Source organism: Triticum aestivum, chromosome 4B (genome assembly GCF_018294505.1).
Source record: "Triticum aestivum cultivar Chinese Spring chromosome 4B, IWGSC CS RefSeq v2.1, whole genome shotgun sequence".
In the NCBI taxonomy this organism is placed as follows: Eukaryota; Viridiplantae; Streptophyta; class Magnoliopsida; order Poales; family Poaceae; genus Triticum; species Triticum aestivum.
In genome coordinates this window covers 632,557,395-632,576,063 of record NC_057804.1, presented here as the reverse complement: position 1 = coordinate 632,576,063, position 18,669 = coordinate 632,557,395, and positions in this window count along the sequence as shown.

Here is an 18,669-nt window from a genome sequence, read left to right as displayed (position 1 = left end):
GTTTATAATGTAGTGGTAGCTATCGACGTAGATTAAGAAGCATGTGTGCGTGCACAGATATATTGGTATATGCACCTAATAGTTCTAAAATGCATTTCGCAAAAAAAAGTTCTAAAAAGAGATTTTGCCATTGACAAAGCAAGTCGTTCTATCTGGAGCAAAAAAAACAGCAGCTCCACAAAAAAAAAAGAATAGCTATATATCACAGAATTAATAAAGTGTGAATCGCCTCCTGGTTTTATGATCGGCCGGACATGAAGTACTGGAAGGTGATGTCGAACAACTGCATGCAGGATATGATACGTGGAAGATGGGGCTGAGATGATGAAACCTTCATGCTGGCCGCCTCAGCCCCATAGAGTATGAAAAATGTAATTGTCGTGTACGCGCTCATCGTCTTTGGTTGGCCTTGTAATCAACCATATAGCTAGGCACAACCGTGTAGGGATCAGACATGTCCAGATCCATGCCTCAGTCGATCCGTTGTGCCGGTTCCTCCTATAAGAGGCAATCTTTCATGTAGCTAAGTTTTTTTTCTTTTTCGAAAAGGGGAAACACCCCGGCCTTTTCATGTAGCTAAGTAGTGGTCCTTCATATCCACCACGGTATTCATTCGCCTCTGAACCATGCCTACGTCGACCACCACATCTATAGTTGTACCTTATTGCGAAGCCACGAGATAACACTGATTTCCCTTGTATCCATGTTTGCCTAGCCATTCCCCTGTTGCTCCATGCTCTTCTTGTAGCACCACAAGTCTTTGATTAATGACGCATCGAGGAGTCAAAAGTTGCACCACTCGGTGTAGAAGCCATGTCAGTTGTAGAACGGTTGATAATTAGGGTTGACATGATCGACCTACCTTAGATCTCATAAGAAATAACTGCAGATTAAACGATCTAAGACATGTCTACACATCGACCCCACAATTTAAAATTGAACTTAGCCGTTGACATCCACGTAGTTATAAGGGTACAGTAGATCAATGGCCACATGTTGAGGTGAAATCAAAAAGGAGCATGGATCATGATTTAATATGGACGTATGGTAAAACATAGTAAATTAATTATCGGTTAGCATTTTACAGTAAAATGTGACCGACATTTACCATGTAACCACATGATATATTTGATTCTAAGATCCGCAAAGTTGAGCATGAAATACTTACAAACTTTTGATGGCAAAGTTATTGGAAATTACTATAAAACTATCTTGTAATATTTTAGTGTTGACATAAATGCTAACTACACAAATTCATTTTATGAAATAAATAATCTATCTTAGTTTATTATATATTTACCTATTACAGTATTAATTGGTATTTGTAATATTTTTAAAAAGAATTGTCGGTATCCAAAGGAAAATTGTATATCAATGTTTTGTACAGAAATAAACTAATTTTGTCTAACAAAACATTGCTTCCTGTGAATTTCGGTCATGCTAGTTGGCTCTTGTGAATTTCGGGTATATATATTTTAGTACTCCTGTTGGCTAGAAAATTTGGGCTAATTTGCTCGCCACTCTAATTTTTGGAGCAAAAATACCAGATGAAGAAACTTCCTAGAACGGGGCATATTTCTCCTGCAAATTTCAGATATAGGTACAAAGTAATGATAGATAAACACTTCTTGTTTTAAATTATTGATCGATGTTGATGCATCTAGAGAATTTGCATGCAAAAGTAAAATAGATGGACTGTAAAAAGCATATATGTCACGTGCAACTGCATAACTCTGAATTGTGTGCATTAGGCAAGCTAGTCTACTATTGATCTTGTAGTTACATAGTGCATACACTGAGCTAATAGACATCTAAAGATTTTATATATGTTGTATTATATAGAGAAGTAGTTGGGTCAGTTAAAGAAATCATACATGTCAGGTGGCAGTACTTACGTTACTCTGAGTTTATATATGTGCATGTGGCAAGTCAAAAATCAATCTTGTAGCTAGCTATTTGCGTGCAGCATGCACGAGGGGCAAGAGTCTAAGTCCCTCTTTGCTTCATACCTGGCTCCCTAAGATGCATGCGTGAGGCCAGTTTGAAAGCCGGGGCCCCTGCTGAATTTTTCCTTTGATTAGTACTCCATCCGTCCTAAAATACTTGTCATTAAAATGGATAAAAAAGATGTATCTAAAACTAAAACAGATCTAGATACATTCTATTGTGGAATTGTCATGTCAGATGTCCTCGTGAAATGACTTAGTCGTGGAGCCATAGCAACTAGAAAGCTTAAAGGGGTTAGTCGGGACAAAGGACACGAGGGTTATACTGGTTTGTCCCCTTACGGTGAAGGTAAAAGCCTACGATCCAGTTTTGAGTGGGATTGCTTATGTCTCGATAGCTAGGGAGCGAATCCGCTTGACCTAGCTCTCGATTTGATGTTACTTGCCCTGAACCGCCGCCGGGTCGTCCCTTTATATTCTGAGGTCGACGCCCAGCGGCTCATAGAGTCCCGGCCGGCTCATAAACAACGTCCGGCTCGGTCTCTCTCTATTCTTGCCTTTCAATACAAGTTACATACATATGGCGGTTTATCTCTACGGGCCTTGAATCGCCTTTGGGCTTAGGCCCTTAACTGAACCGCCATCTTCAAGTGTCATTCTGGGCTTCATGTCTTGACTCGCCATAGGTGTAACCCGACCCCTCCTGGGCGGGTCTCACCTAATAGTTATATCCCCAACATTAGGCCCAGATTGATTTGAATTGGTTCATGTCAATCTTCAATACTTAGAAAAATCTTCTGCTCTTGTCTTGTACAGAAATTTTGTAACCCGCCGTGACGTCATCCTCTGGATTTAAGATAACCCGCCATGACGTCATCTATCATTAATTTATGCTCTGTCCAATATATCTCAATGGATCCTTATCTTAATGACCATCCCAAAAATCGAGGCGTCTCAGTAGTTGGATAATCATTTTTTCGGTCTCATCTTTTTTCGCGCCTGCTTACCAGTCTTTCCCTATAAATAGGCACGACCGGGTCTTCCTCATTCTCTCCTTTCCTTCGTCTTCTTCCTCCCGCAACCCTACTTCCACTCGAGCTCCGCCGCCGCCACAGCACCTCGTCTTCCTCGACCTTGGCCGTTGCATCGACCTGATTTGATCCAGAGAATGGCGGCGCCCCTCCGCAGTAGATCTGCAGCTGTAAGTCTTCGCCTTTCCGCACCTTTAGATCCGCACTAGGGTTTGCGAGTTCCTCTGTGTGCTTCGCTGTTCTTCACGGTTTCCTTGTAGTCTCTTTACCGCAACCTCGTTTGATCCAAAAAGAGTATAGAATGTATGCGGTAGCCGTTTCGCGTCCATTTTTGATACTAGCAGATCTCTTTTTCCTGTAAAGAGGCCTCATTAGGACTGATGAACTCATCTGTACTAGTTTTTGGGTCCTCATTAGGACTGATGAACTCACATGTACTAGTTTTTGGGTCTAGAATATTTTCTTTTCTTGAACATCATTTGATCCAAAATAATTGTCACGGCCTATGAAACTTGTTTGTGCAATACCTAGTCAAAAAACCTGCACTTGTTAGATCCACATAGCCATGGCGGTTCAAACCACCCGATCAAATTGCAATGCTCAATAGATAATATCAATTACTCATGGCGGCTTAAATAACCTGTCTGCTCACGGCGGTTAAAATAACCTGACGTAATTAGCCATATACCATTAGGCCCCTTTATAAGCCGCCAATTTGAGTATGTAATTAGCCATTCCTTCCCTGGCTTAATTTTGAACCGGCCATTTTTACTTTGGTTTAGGCTGCCTCCTTCACCATGCCGCCTAAGACAACCACTTCATGCAACTGGGTTAAGTCCGTTGTCACTAAGAGTACCTTTGACGATTTTGTGAAAGTCGGCTATCTGCCCAAAAGAGATGTTATGTCGTACCGTGCTCCTGATCCAACAGAGGAAAAGCCTCAGCCCAAGGAAGGTGAGGTTATTGTCTTCATAGATCACAGGAACCGGGGCTTCTCGCCACCCGGCTCAAAGTTCTTTAGAGATGCTCTGCACTTCTTCGACCTCCGTCCTTAAGACATTGGACCCAACTCCGTGTCCAATATATGCAACTTTTAAGTTTTTTCTGAAGTGTACCTTGGAGAAGAACCCAACCTACTCCTTTTCCGAGAGCTGTTTTATTTAAACCGTCAGAATGAGTACTCCAACGGACCAAGTTTGGAACTGGGCGGGGTCTCAATCCAACGGCGGAGAGACGTAATCTTTCCTTATGCACAACCGCCAAGTCACCCCAAAGACTGGAACCAGACTTGGTTCTACTGTCAAGACACCTCTCCGTCCGATGAGAACCCACTGCCCGGCTTCCGTGCTCTACGCCTTGACTCCAATCATCAGCTTCCTGACAAGATAACAGCTGCTGAACGCCTGACGCCCGCCCCCACTCTTGCAAAAGTTAAAGCTTTGCTGGGGAACAACTTAAACGTCATTGATCTGGTCCGGTGTTGGATCGCATGGCGGATCATCCCATTGAGCCACCGCTCCGGGTTGATGTGTGATTATACTGGTGATGCCAAGGATCCTCTATGTCACAGCCCTATCGACTTACCTGACGATGTTATTGATGATATGACGAAGTCACTTCTGAATGAGAGCTTAGCCGACTACGGCAAAATGGGCCTGAGCCCTTTTTGCAAGGCTAACCCGGCTCCAGCAGTAAGCCGCCAGAACCAATTACTTTTCTTTTACCTTCTATGTTTCATCATAACGCAAACTTTAACTGATCTTCACAAGCTGATGACAAATTCTGGAAGAAGAAATATGATCATTAGGCTGCAAAAAGGGCCAGGAAGGCCAAGAAAGCCGCTAGGAAAGTCGTCGCCTAGAAAAGAGGGAAGAAACCCAGTGCTTCCCAATTACTTCAGCTAGAAGACTCTTCTGAGTCGGGGGTAACCCTTGACTCTCTTGGCTCATTGTTTAACCACCTTATTGACACTGATTACCATCGGGGAGACATGGGGACAAGCCTATGAGTGACTGAAGAGGTAACTATCATTTCCTCATCCGACTCAGAGCCTTTGACAAGACCAAAAGTCCGAAGAGTAACCCGGAAAGTAAGATTTTCACATCCCTTAGCTTACCAGGATCCTCACTTTATTTTGAAGCGACAGATTCATGAAAACCGGAGGCAGACCCGGACTAGCAAAGAAGCAGAGCTCTCCTCCGGTTTGCCAAATACACCAAGGAAACGTCGGAACGAGGTTATCCCCGTCTTAGATCCCTTTTATCCTTTGGCGGGTCTCACTCATCAACCACTCAAATCTTCTGATTCGAATTATCAGGATACTTCACCTTCATCTGGCGACTCAATCCAATCCAACCTGTCGGCTTTTAAAACCGCTCCAGGGTAATGATGATTTACTTATCCTATATTCAAATTCAATTCTTTATTTTTGTACTAACCTTTTTAATCGTTTGCAGTGGAAAAGCAAAACCCAGCAAGAGGGTAAAAAAGAACAAGCCGGGCGAGAACCCAACCGACCATGAGCCGGAACTCCAGACGGCCGCGCCTGATGCTCCTATTCCTGAGCCGCCGCTTGAACCGGCTCATGATACATCAGTATCGACTGCTGACCTGCCTGTGGAGCAAACCGCCAACGTGCTTGAAAATCCTGAAGTCCCTAGCCCAGCCAAGGCAGACGACTCTCAAGATGTTGACGTGGAGATTACCAGAACCGGCTATACTGAGCCGGGGGGACCCACTTTGCTCGCCAAGTGCTCTGCTAAGGAGGAACACCTAAGCCGCCGCAAGGTCAGATTTGACGTTGTTGATTATACTCACATGAGTATTGGAGAAGTATTTTCTGGCTATCTGAGCGAAGCACACAGCGGCCGAGACGTTGAAATTGATATGGTGAAGCAGATGCACCAGAAGTTTGAGGTACAATCTCTTCTCTTCAGTGGATTACTCTTACCATGCTAGCCCCCAAGTCTATTGCTTATGATGAATATGCTGTAGACTTAGAAACAAACTTGTGAACATTAGTGATAGATGTAGTCAGAACATGTAAGAAACCGGCTTACTCCGTAGCCCCCAAGGGTCGGTTTAAACAACATGTTTGAGCCGGTCCTTCACATAGAATAAAATAGTTGCAAAATGTTTAACAACAATATGCATTAGCCCCCAAGTGCTAAGTACTCTTGCTTGTAAAGTGCTTGGGACTTACTCTCATGAACCGCCACTTAGATAGAAGCTTTCAATATACATTAGCCCCCAAGTGTCAAGTGTTTTGCTTGCAAAAAGGCTTGACACTTGAAATTGTATGATAACAAGCATGATTTTGACCCGGTATTTGTACAGGCCACCACTAATCAACTTCAATAAAAAATATCTGACTTGAAGAACCGCCTGGACTCACAAGAGACAGAAACCCAAAGGGCCAACTCCAAGTTTGAATTTAGTGTATCTGAACAAGAGAAGCTGAAAAAAGACTTTGAAACGGAGAAAAAGGCCTGGGCGGATGAAAAGATTGCTTTGACCAATCAAGCTGAGAAGGCAGAGGCGGCTCTTGAAGAGGCGACCATTGAATTATCAGGCATAAAACGCCATGTATCTTAGATGGTCTCAACAATCTTTGGTAAGTCGCCCTGCAAGTGTTAAATACTTGAAACTTTCCAATGATCATATAAATTGTTACTTGACGCACCTGATGTTGCTATGCAGGCCCCAGGAGTTCAAATCTTAATCAAGACATGTTGATAAAACTGAAGGCGGTTTACACACTGGTGGAACAACTCTACACCGGATATCAGCGTGCCTTAGCCATGGTGGCCCTGTCAAATGAAGTCCCATCACTTTTGGTGGATGTATGATGAGGCGGATCTCACCAAATATCATCCGGGTTACGATGCCGAGAACCGGAGGATACCAATGCCTCATTATAAAGTGACCAGCCTGATCCCACCAACCCGTAAGCATACCTTCGCCCCTGAAGTTGACCCGGCCAGATTAATTGATGAAGAAGCCGAATTTGAAGCTTTGAGTGGCATTGACTGGTCATCATCATCCTTCCAGGACAGGGAGCAGGACGAAGGAGTGGACAGGGTTGACCCGGAAGCTTCAGGCCAACCAGAGAGTTGATCTGCCAGGCAGCTCATATTTGTAACCCGCTGAAAAACAACGTTAATCATTTGGACTCGGGGAGTCGTGTAATAGGAGTAAAAATGACTTTGCTTTGTCGTGCCATCGTGCACGTTTTGATGCTTTAACACTGTTTAAGCTGCCATCTAATATTTACTCCTTTTTATCATCTGTTTTCCTTGTGCATAAAAAAGCTGTTAAACTGTCCTGCACAGAGAAATAGATCACAAAGACCCTTGGCGACTTACCACAAGGCGGGTCATATAATTTTCTTCATGAAGATTAGAATCATAGATAAACCTGTTATGAGTTATACACTACAAAAAAATACACTTCAGTGATGATACGTGTTTGTCATAGTAGGTCGCGTTTTTTGTCATGCATGTACATCCATGACAAATTTATGACAGAATCAAGATAGTCATACCTGTGCTGTCGTAGAAGTGTTCCATGACATTGTCAAAATTATCATCACGGAAGTGTCCACTTCCATGACGATAAATCGCGCGTCACAGAAGTGCTTTCGTCAAGGGTGACCAACACGTGGCATCCACCGTAACGAAATGCCGTTAAGCTATTGGGTCGGATTTTGGATCCGATAACCCGTTAACAGCCCCGACCAATGGGGATTTTCCACGTGTAAAATCATCATTGGCTGGAGGAGACACGTGTCAGGTCCGCGCTGGCACAGGTGTCACTCATCCAATGGGCGAGACGCGCCTATGATATGTTGACACATGGACCGGCCCATCAAGTTTAAATGGGCCGGCCCAACTAAAGGCCCACAAGATTTTGCGGACCATAATGGGCCGGCCCAGCTAAAGGCCCACGAGATTTTGCGGGCCATAATGGGCTGGCCCAGCTAACGGCCCACAAGATTTCATGGGCCATAATGCGCCGGCCCAGGTAAAGGCCCACAAGATTTTTGTTTGTCATAATGGGCCGGCCCAGGTAAAGGCCCACAAGATTCTTGCGGATCATAATGGGCCGGCCCGGCTAAAGGCCCACGAGATTTCACCGACATTAACGGGCCGGCCCAGCTGTAGGCCCACAAGAATTTGAGGGCCCTAGTAGGCCGGCCCATTAACTAGCTGCCATGTTTTGGGCCAAATGCCGGCCCGTATTTGATCCGGTCCATTAATGGCCTGCCATGTTCCGGGCCTAATAGTGGCCCATATGAGATCCAGCCCGTTAAAAGCCTACCACGTTCTGGGCCAAATTACGTCCCAGATCAGGTACGACCCTTTAAGAGGCTATGGGCTCAATTATGGCCCATATCAGATTTGGCCCGTCAACTGGGGACACTATGCTTTTGGGCCCACTTGCTAGAGGCCCACTTAGTAATTCGGCCTGACATTAGTTTTGGCCTCTTAAGGACCCGTTTAACATTTCGTCTCTATATTAATTTCAGCCTGTTAAATGCCCGTCATATAGTTGGGCCTAACTGCGGCCCGGTTTGCATCCGGCCTGCTCGCAGCCGATATCTGATTGGGCCAAACAAGGACCGAGACAACTTTGGCCTTTTAAAAGCCCGTGATTTGATTTGCACAATCATAGGCCGGGGTTCATTTCGGGCTACTGCCGGCCAGTTAGTTGTTCGGCACGTTTCAGGCCCAACCTACATCGTGATTGCATGACGGCCTGATTATGTACCGTAATTTTATGGTTTGGCCGGTTTACTGTGAAGACAGTAAAATAACTGTAGCATCGTGAATAAGAAAAAACCTAGACTATACAATAAAGAAATTACAGCATATTACATCCACTGGGCATCAAAGTTCGCCAATATGATAATAAAGCACAAGCAGACAGCAGATTACATACACTGGGCATCAAAGATCGCCACCAGTGCAAATAAACACACCGACAAAATAATATACAAAATCGACAGCACTTCAATAGAGTTCAAGAAAGGTTAGCCCTACTGGGGAGCTGCAGCGCAAGCAGCTGAGCAAGATGATGAGACTGCGCTTGTTCAACACTTAAATCTTCCTCACTCTGAAAGATAAACAAGCAGACAAATGACAGGTTTTGCACATAAAAGTATCAGTGCTGACAATTCATCACATTTCTTACTGACGAATAAAGTGACACAGTTTAAAATTGCATTAACACAATATGGTATTGTTCAGGTCAAAACATGGCAGGAAATGACATTGTGAAGGAGTTGGCAGCTTCACGACGCCACTGGATTACAGATCAAGAACTCATAAGTATCAATGGTTAGTGTGTTGTTAATTTATCCCATTTCAGATAGGCAAATAAAGAGACGGTTTAAATAATACTCCCTCCATCCGGAATTACTTGTCATCAAAATGGATGTGTCTAGAACTAAAATACATCTAGATACATCCATTTCAATGACAAGTATTTTCGGACGGAGGGAGTAGTAGAATGATATGACATTGTTCATAGTTAAGACATTGCAGAATATGACATTGTGCTGTAGTGGGTAGGTTCACCACACCACTGGATTACGGATGAAGAACAGAAGCATACATGCAGTGCAAAAGAAGATCACTTGCTCTGTATACTTTAATTTACATGGTATGAATAAGGAACTTGGTTGTACAACTGAAAACTTAAATTGAGAAAGGACAAACTTTTGTTTATGAACTACTCCCTCCGTTCTAAAATAGATGACCCAACTTTATACTAACTTCAGTACAAAATTGGGTCATCTATTTTGGAACGGAGGGAGTACATAATAAACTTTAAACATGCAATTTGATGCAAACACCAAAAATAAACAGCTGTTGCAGTCATGCCTAACCAAATATATACAACAAAGTTTGAAGGCTTGAGATGGACAAACTTACATTATTGGTGAAGACAGGCTCTATAAAGGCCTTGTCCATGCTGATGGGGGGGGGGCAATTCAAGAAGTTTACCACAGAATCTTCTTCATAAGCATTGCCTTTATTCTACATTTTGTTAAGAGTAAATATAGATGTGATAATATACAAAAAATGGAGAATATTTAAGATAAGATGAAGAGTGATGCTACATAACCAAGTAGCTATAAATGTAAGTGCAGCGATACAGGCAAAAGGTACAGCCAAGAGCAATGCACAGCTAAACTTCTTCAGTACCAACCTTATGGTAAGAGTAAATATAGATCTGATGTGTAGAAAATGGAGGGCAAAGGAAAATAAGCTGCAGAGTGATGGTACATGAACAACTACCTGTCATTATAAGTACACTGATAAAGGACACATGTACTTACAAGAACAATGCAGAGCTAAAAAACATTGGCATTGGATACTGAAGAATTTGGAGCGAACAATTGATAAGCAAGCTATCATGCATACTGCTGTCACATAATGAACCAGGTATGTATGCAAGTACAGTGATACAGGACAACAGGTACTAACAAGAGCAAAGCAGCGGGCAGCATATTTGCGATATCCTGTCGTTCTTTTCAAACCGGAATTCTTCTTCGAGCAGATTTCCTGCAAACAAGATCCGTAAGGCACATGCGGAAAAGTAGAAGTTCAAATTGTCATGTGATTTCATAGACAGTACCTCATCCTGGGAACGAGACCAGTGCATAACAATGTTTTTCCATTCAATGTCTTCTAAATTTAGCACAGGAGACTTCACCGGAAATTCGTTTATAGATTTGCCACCAAAGTGTGATTTCCTCAGGTAACACCGATACTGCTGCAATGCTTCCTTGAAAAGCACAAGCAAGCTTTCCTCGTCATGTCTATCCAGATTGACCCTCGCCTAGTTACAACAATGTAATGTAAATCATTGATGTGTTCAATCAGCAGAAAACAGGAAAATAATAACCATGAATAATAGCACTTACACGTAAGTTGGACAGGAAGATGTGAAAATGGTGTTTGTCTTCACAATAATCTTCCCATGATGGGAATATATGCACGTAGTCCCTAACAACATTGAAAGCATTGTCTTTTAAACTGGGAATAAATGGAATGGGGTTCCAATCTGCAGGAATTGGCCGTCTCTGCAGTTGGGATAGGTCTTCGGCCGGTGGACTTGCTGTACTTTTTGCTGGAGTGGGATTTTTCTGTGGTACAGCTGGTGCTATGGCAAATGAAATCGGTATACCTTTTGCTGGAGTGCAGGTCCTGTGTGGTGGGGCTAGTGGTGTGGCCAGTGAAGTATGGGTACAGTCTGCTGGAGTCGGTCCTACGTTTTGTGTCACAGCTCTATCGAACATGGTAAAGAAGAGCAAGCAGATTTTGGATAATAAAATGTTGGTTGCGCAGTGCCCACACATGATGAACCAGAGCGCATTAAGAATGCAACTCCCAGCTGTCTCTCGACCATTTCAGGCGGTTGGATGAAGATCCTACGTCTCCTAACCCTTCTTCTTCCTCGTCTGTGATTCTTCCCATACAGAACACCGCACGGGCCGCCGGCCGGACCACCGGCCCCCACCGCCTGTGTTCCTCCGCCACCCCCACCCCCCACCCGCGTCGAGTTTTCTTCGTTCGGCGAGGCCCCACAACCACCCGAGCCCCTTGGATCGCACCGGCGAACTCCGGCGAGCTCTGAAAAATCGACTGACCCAATTTTGAAATTTAGTCTACTGTGATTTAACTAGTGTGGAATATAAAAGGGGAAAACCATAAGCATTGGGAGTATAGTGTTGAGCGTGCCATGGCGGATCTGAAGGTGCAAACCGGACAAAGGCAACTTCGCAACCAAGACAAGAAATCAGAGTAAAGCAGTGGCGATCTATTTTCTTGCTGCGATAAATAAGTTGAGCAGATACGAAAGAGTACCGCCTCTGGTGCGGCGCCGTGTACGCATCTGGTGAGAATTTGACGGTGCTGCGGTAGCGATGGCTGTCGGCGGCGTGGAAGCAGATCTAGGAGGGTAGACGGTGGCGGCGGGGCGCGGTGGACGAGACGGTCGTAGGAGCGGCGCCGGCAAGGTGGACGACGGCGGGGATGAAGCGAGAGGACGGGATGCAAGGATCCCGGTCCGAAGGCGTGGATGAGAGAGGTCGATCTCTTGTAATGGACGGCGGCGTCGGGGTATCAGCTCCGGCATGGTGGAGGAGGACGGCGGTGGATGGGGTGGCGGACGGCGGCGGACGGAGGAGGGTGGGGTGGAGAGGGTGTTTTGGCGCCCACGGAGTACGAATGGGGAAAAGGGAGGTAGAGAGGAAGGGGGGAACCATGTAGTCAGGGCGCGCTTGTCTCAAATGCGAGGAAATTTACAAACTTAGCCCCCGTTTCAAATTTCTACTACATCACAGCAACATTAGTCGGTTGGGGATAGGACGGTAATCTCGCATACACCGAATATTTGCCGACGAGAGTTTGTTTTTGGCGCCCACCGTGTATGAATATGAATCGGGGAGGGAGTCGATTTCGGCCGAGGGCACACTGTGTTTTGGCGCCCACCGTGTATGAATCCGGGTGAGAGGCGGTTACGTCACGTTTGGGTGAAATTACAAACCTACCCCTATCGAAACCTATAGAAATCCAGCAGATAGGCTTTGCGCGGCAGGGATAGGCAGTAGTGATTTCCATCTCGCAGATTTTGGTTTCGGGCGGTTACTGCGACTTTCCCCGCTTCGTTCAAATTTTGCACAGTGCACGTTTACCGTGCCAACTCAATTCGAATCCCGTTTGTATTCTACTATTTTTTTCGGGCGGGATCCATTTTCAATTGGAATTACATTCTATATACATCATTTTTTACATATATACTTTCAAAAGCACAACAAAGAATTCTGCTCCTTTATATGTATAATATGATTTACAAATACAACGATCTCGAAATCTTAAGGTTGAATTCGAAAAAATTTAACCAAATTATGTTCTACTAAAATGTATGGATCAGTAATATCTACATATTAAATAACATAGATGTGCGTGAATTCATATGAGTATGCATGTTTGATAGATCAATTTTGGTTCGAGTATGGATTACATGTATCATCATCTCGAATTCAAATATTTGAATCCCTTTTTTGTTCACTCCTTTCACGCCCATCTCTCTCGCATGCATGCTCCTTCAGGTAGCCATCACTCTCTTTTCTCCAGCTCACCCGCACGCTCACTTCATGTTTCTCCTATCCTCGCAAACATGGTCTCTCGATGTCTCCCTTGAGAAGTGTCACACTCTCCCTATCATTATACATTACACGGTTTTCATTATCTCTCACGTCTCTACTGTTCTCTGGTATCACTCGGTACCTAAGCTTTCTTTTTCACCGCCACACACACAGTCTCCACTCGTCTTTCACTTTGTCTTTCTCTCTATGGGATTCTCTCACACACCCTATATGTCTCTACATATGACTCATACCACTAAAATTACTCTCTCTCTCTCTCCTGTAGACACAACATTTGTTGCGGTCTCCTTTTCGTCTCCATCCCAGACTGACACCGATCAGACAACCCCGACTACCGTCTCCTCTCTCTCTCTCTCTCACAGACACACACACACAACTCCTGCTTCCACCCCCCTTCCCGACTACCGTCTCTCTCTCTCACACACAAAACTCTCGCTTTCGCACCCCGACTCGTATTTCTCTCACAAGCATTTATCGACTAGCTAGCCTCTAGATAGGTTTATACACCCGCACACTCATGCTTCCACCATCGCATACATGTCTCTCTCTCGCTCCTTGTATCTATGTAGCTTTTTCTTCCCTTCTTGAGACACGCCCTCTCGATCGTGCACACACACACTATCGCCTCATTTTAAGCTGATACCTATCGCACACACACTACTTGTGTCTTTGTCACACATGCACTCCGTCCTCCTCCACTCTCCCTCTCTCTCACACACATGGGCTTTTTGCAACAACTAGCAAGATGCCATGCGTTGCACGGAACATCAAGATGCATTTGTATGAGTAGTTTATCTTGTGGGGGAAAAGGATGAATGAGGGAAGACCTTATTTGCAAATATGGAGAGGGGTGTGGGTATCTTTTTGCAAAATTGCCATAGTTTCCTTCCTATCCGTCAGATATAGATCGGACGGCCTATATTGCAGGATGGCAGGCACACGATCATCACCGACAATGCTTTTTATAAGAGTAGGGATAAAAAATAGAGTTGGTGATGATGGTGGGCCTGCCATCCTGCAATGTAGGTCGTCCGATTTATATCTGACGGATAGGAAGGAAAATATGGCAATTTACCCACACTCTTCACCACATTTGCAGATAAGGCCTTCCCTCGTTCATCCTTTTCTCCCACGAGATTTTGATGTTCCGTGCAACGCACGGGCATCTTGCTAGTAAGAGTAGAAATTAGACATATACCACTTCTCGAATCTTGAAACCAACAACATGCCTCCCTTATCTCATCAAAACCGCCAAAGGAATATATTTTGAGTGAAACATAACATATTTTTAGTGATATACGTATTTCAAAACTAGACTTTTTTTCTATCAAATCGGTGAATATGTATTAATCTACTTTGATCGTGTGGCAACGCATTGGCACATTGCTAGTAGTTATTATAATTTTTTGGACACCAGACAAACGGTGGAGTACATATACGAAGAGAAGAGGCGCACGCACGCAGTCGGCCTCTCGCTGTCTCGCACACATGAGTGTTACGTAAAGGCGACGTTAACAAATAAACCCTAAAACCCTAGGTGCATGATTGCTGCATTCGCGGGTACCGGGTACGTGGTGGAGCACCTTTGTAGGAGTTGATGGTCGGGACCACAGGTGAACGACTTGGAGCGCGGTGGCTCGCCAGTTGCCACAGACCGAGTAGCCACGTTTAAAATATCGTTTTTTAGCGGGGTTAAGAGTTCCGATTTTAAATGGCACGTTATAAGTAGTAAGTAGTTTTTAGAACGATTGGTATGGAGCGAAAATGGAATTCATAGTACTACGTACCTCCTTGGCGTATGGTTGTATGGGTTTATGTTACGAGATGTTGAACCTGGTAGTTCTAGGGCAAATACTATGGTTTAGATTTAGATGCTGGTTTTCAGTAATCGGAAGGGGAAACCCTTCTTTGATTAAAAAAACTACTACCTCCATTCTGGTTTACTAGTCCCCATCGTACTTTGGGTCAAAGTTTGTCCACGAATTTTACTTGTAAAATGTGAATGGAAAACGAGATTTTGTTATACCCAAACAAAAAAGGACTGGAGGGAGTGATTGCTCTGACACGGACGCGACCTCTCATAGCGCAGGCATTGAACCGGCGCGCCGGCCAAGAGGGCCGCACTCGCTGCAGGCCCGGCTGAGCACGCCTCCTCGCCGCGTGCAACCAGCTTAAGACTGCCCCGCCTGCCTTCATTGAATCCGCGCGTGTGCCGGCAACACGTCCTTCCGCGAGCCGGCAGGCATTTTAGAACACAAAAAATGACTAAAATATAATTAATTTACGCATGGTCTTGACTTGTTGTGCTCGCACTGGTAGCAGGAACTAGTAGAGGTTTTTCTTTATTTATAACTCTCCTCACATTTTTTTGGCTTTGAAGTGAATCATGGTTGTGGACATTATGTATGAATGTGCAGATATCTGTGAACATGAGTTTGATGTGGAAGTTGGACTTGGAATGTCGGGCTTGCGCGTGAACTATACCATGTCCAATGCTTCGTCTGTTATTGTTTGGAAAGTAATTGCTGTTATTACATGACCCGAAAAAAACATTTTGTGCCACATCAGTAGATGCACAGACATCACAACAGGCATGCTGACTGGATAAACATTTGAACCTAGCTATTATGAAGGAAATTTTGTATTGACAACAGTTTTAGATAGCAGGAGACGCCTAGCCTGCTCTGCCTCTGCTAGCTTATTTCTGGCTTCTTCCATCTCTTCTTTGGCTTGGGTGAAGAGAGCATCTGATTGCTCTTTTCGCTTCTTCAGGAACTCAGCTACATTCTCAAGGGCTGCTGCACGCTTTCTTTCAGCCTTTACTAATGCCACGAGGACACGAACAGCTGACGACTCCACCTGGCTTGTGTGTAATCCAGCATCATCTGGGAATTTGCACCTTGTGTCTAATCCAGCATCATTAGGGAACTGGCACCTTGTGTGTAATCCAGCCTCATTTTGGAAACATGATCTCGAGGTTGACCATACTTCCCTCCTCGCAGGAACTGCATCCTGACATGAAGTTACTTCTTTTTTAGATCAATACTCAGAGAAACCTAGATCCATTTAGTAGAAGCCAGATAAACAGAACTCGGAGAAGTGAATTCAAAAGGAAAAGAAATATAAAAACAGACTACACGGTGAGAACACCCACTTCCTACATCAAGTTAAAAACGAAAGCATTAGGACGATTAAGACTCTTCTTATTACACATCGAAGAACACCACGCTTAAGAGAAACAGAAACTACAACATATACACATCGAAGAACACGAGGCTAAACGAAAGTAATTGAAAGGGTGTTACTTACCAAAGCTCGTTTTACAGGTTCGGTGCAGCTCCTCTTTAACTTGCCACGCTCCTTGAAGATGTCCCGAATATCCCGTGTTTGGTCTTCATTGCTCCTCTGCATGTTCACACTCGTGGTTTCAAAATCTCAACATGGCAAGAAAAATACTACTAGTAATACTCGCGCATCTTGTGGGCAACATTAAAGCACTCGTCTGCCATGTTAGAGCATCTCCAACAGAATCGCAACGCGCGGCGCTTTAAAAAAGCGTTTACAGTGCTGAGATCGAGAAGTAGATACTAGAGAGTAGAGGATAGTTCTCAGCATAGATAGATACAAAAAAGATAATTCAACTACTCCTCGTCGTCCGACTGCTCCTCGATGATGTCCTCCTCCGACGTCTGACTGTAGGCGTGAAGATACCGATCGTCGTCGGATTCCCAGGGCGACGCTGCTCCTAGCCTCATGTTGAATTGAGCGTCCGCTTTTCGCCTACGCTTGTCCTCGCGATAGGCGGCTCGCTCCGCCCTCCTCTTATCCCTCTCCGCCCTCCTTTGCGCGTAGAACTCGCGCTCGTTGATGATGTCCTGCGGGAAGTGTTGGCGCCACAGCGCAATGGCTTCCTCGTCCATCTCGGTGATGCCGAGACGGTGCTCCCGCCTCCGGTTGTCGCGACGATCCTCGTCGGTGCTAAGCCGCGGCAGAGGCGCGAGCTCCTGCGCCTGCTCCCACGTCGGCACGTTGGGGAAGTTCAATGTTCTATGAGGCCACCGGAGGTGCCACGCTGCCGCGTCGTACGCGCGGGCGGCCTTGGTGGCGGTGTCGAAATTGCCTAGGCCGAGGTGCATCCCGCGGAACCGGATCTCGGCGGAGAAGCCGCCGGAGGGGCGCGCGCGGACGCCGCGGTATCCCCAAGTTTCCCAGTGATGCGGCGGCATGGTGGCGCGGCAACGGAGAGGCGAAAAAGAGCGGGGAGAGAGCGGTGGCGAGGCACAGAGCGGTGGGAGGGCGTTGGATTTTATAAAGCGCGCCGGACGCCGCGCGCCAAAACTAGCACGCCCGGCCGCTTTTTCCCGCGCGCGCGCGATCCTTTCCCGACGTCTCTGCTATCTCTACTCTCTTCTCTATGGTTATATTTATTTTATATTTTATATTTAATATTTATCTCTACTTCCTTTACTGTCTACTTTTTTTCTCTATACTTTTTTTCTTGCAATATAGGCCGTCCGATTTATATCTGACAGATAGGAAGGAAACAAATGGGAATTTTGCAAAAAGATACGCATACCCCTCTCCAGATTTGCAAATAAGGCCTTCCCTCGTTCATCCTTTTCTCCCACAAGATAAACTACTCATACAAATGCATCTTGATGCGTGCAACGCATGGGCATCTTGCTAGTTCTAAAAACCTTTCCATCATTTGCCACACTGCTGGTTGCAGATGAAAAACCTACCCAAGCACAGCGCGATACAGGAGCGACGCACAATTACAAGCTGATATTCTGTTGGACAATGGAGGCTATAACCAATTACTTTTACGGGAACAATAGCACCCAGGAAAATTGAAGGGTAGGTATGAACAAAATTGGAACTGCACATGTACTGCTAAGTGATTCAATACACACATTACCAATCGAGGAGGAGAACGATGGTCGCGGCGGCCTCTGTGAGTCATGGTCGGCAACGGGAGTCAGTTCATTGTCCACGACGGTGGTACTTCTGCGCTTGGCGTCGGCTTCCGGGAAGCAGATCCGAGACCGTGGAAGACGATGCCGGGGAAGAGGCTCCGTCTACGACGACGACGGTGGACCGGCTCCAGTGCGGCGTACGAGGTCGTCGATGAGGCAGATGCGCTGCGGTGGACGAGTGCGCCGATGTAAAGGGGAGGAGCACGAAGGCTGCGGTGCCGTGGAGAAGTCTATTTTGCGGTGGGGATAGAAAATGGGGAGTATTCAGGTGTACTACTCTGGGTGCCGGGGTGGGGCTGGCTGGGTAGGGTGAACCTGAAGTTACGAAAACAGCCCCCTACCAAGCGTCGTACGTAGGCCTGTTCCGAAGGCTATGATGGTAACTTCCCACTGCTCGAATCAGGGTCGCGGGAGATTTTCCCGCCGACCTCAAAATTTTGTGACACTGGACTCCCCGTGTGGCGTGTTGAGTGATTCGGCTAAGCAACTAGCGAGTAGTAGTAGTAAACTCTGCATATTAGGTTTGACCGAAGTCAAAC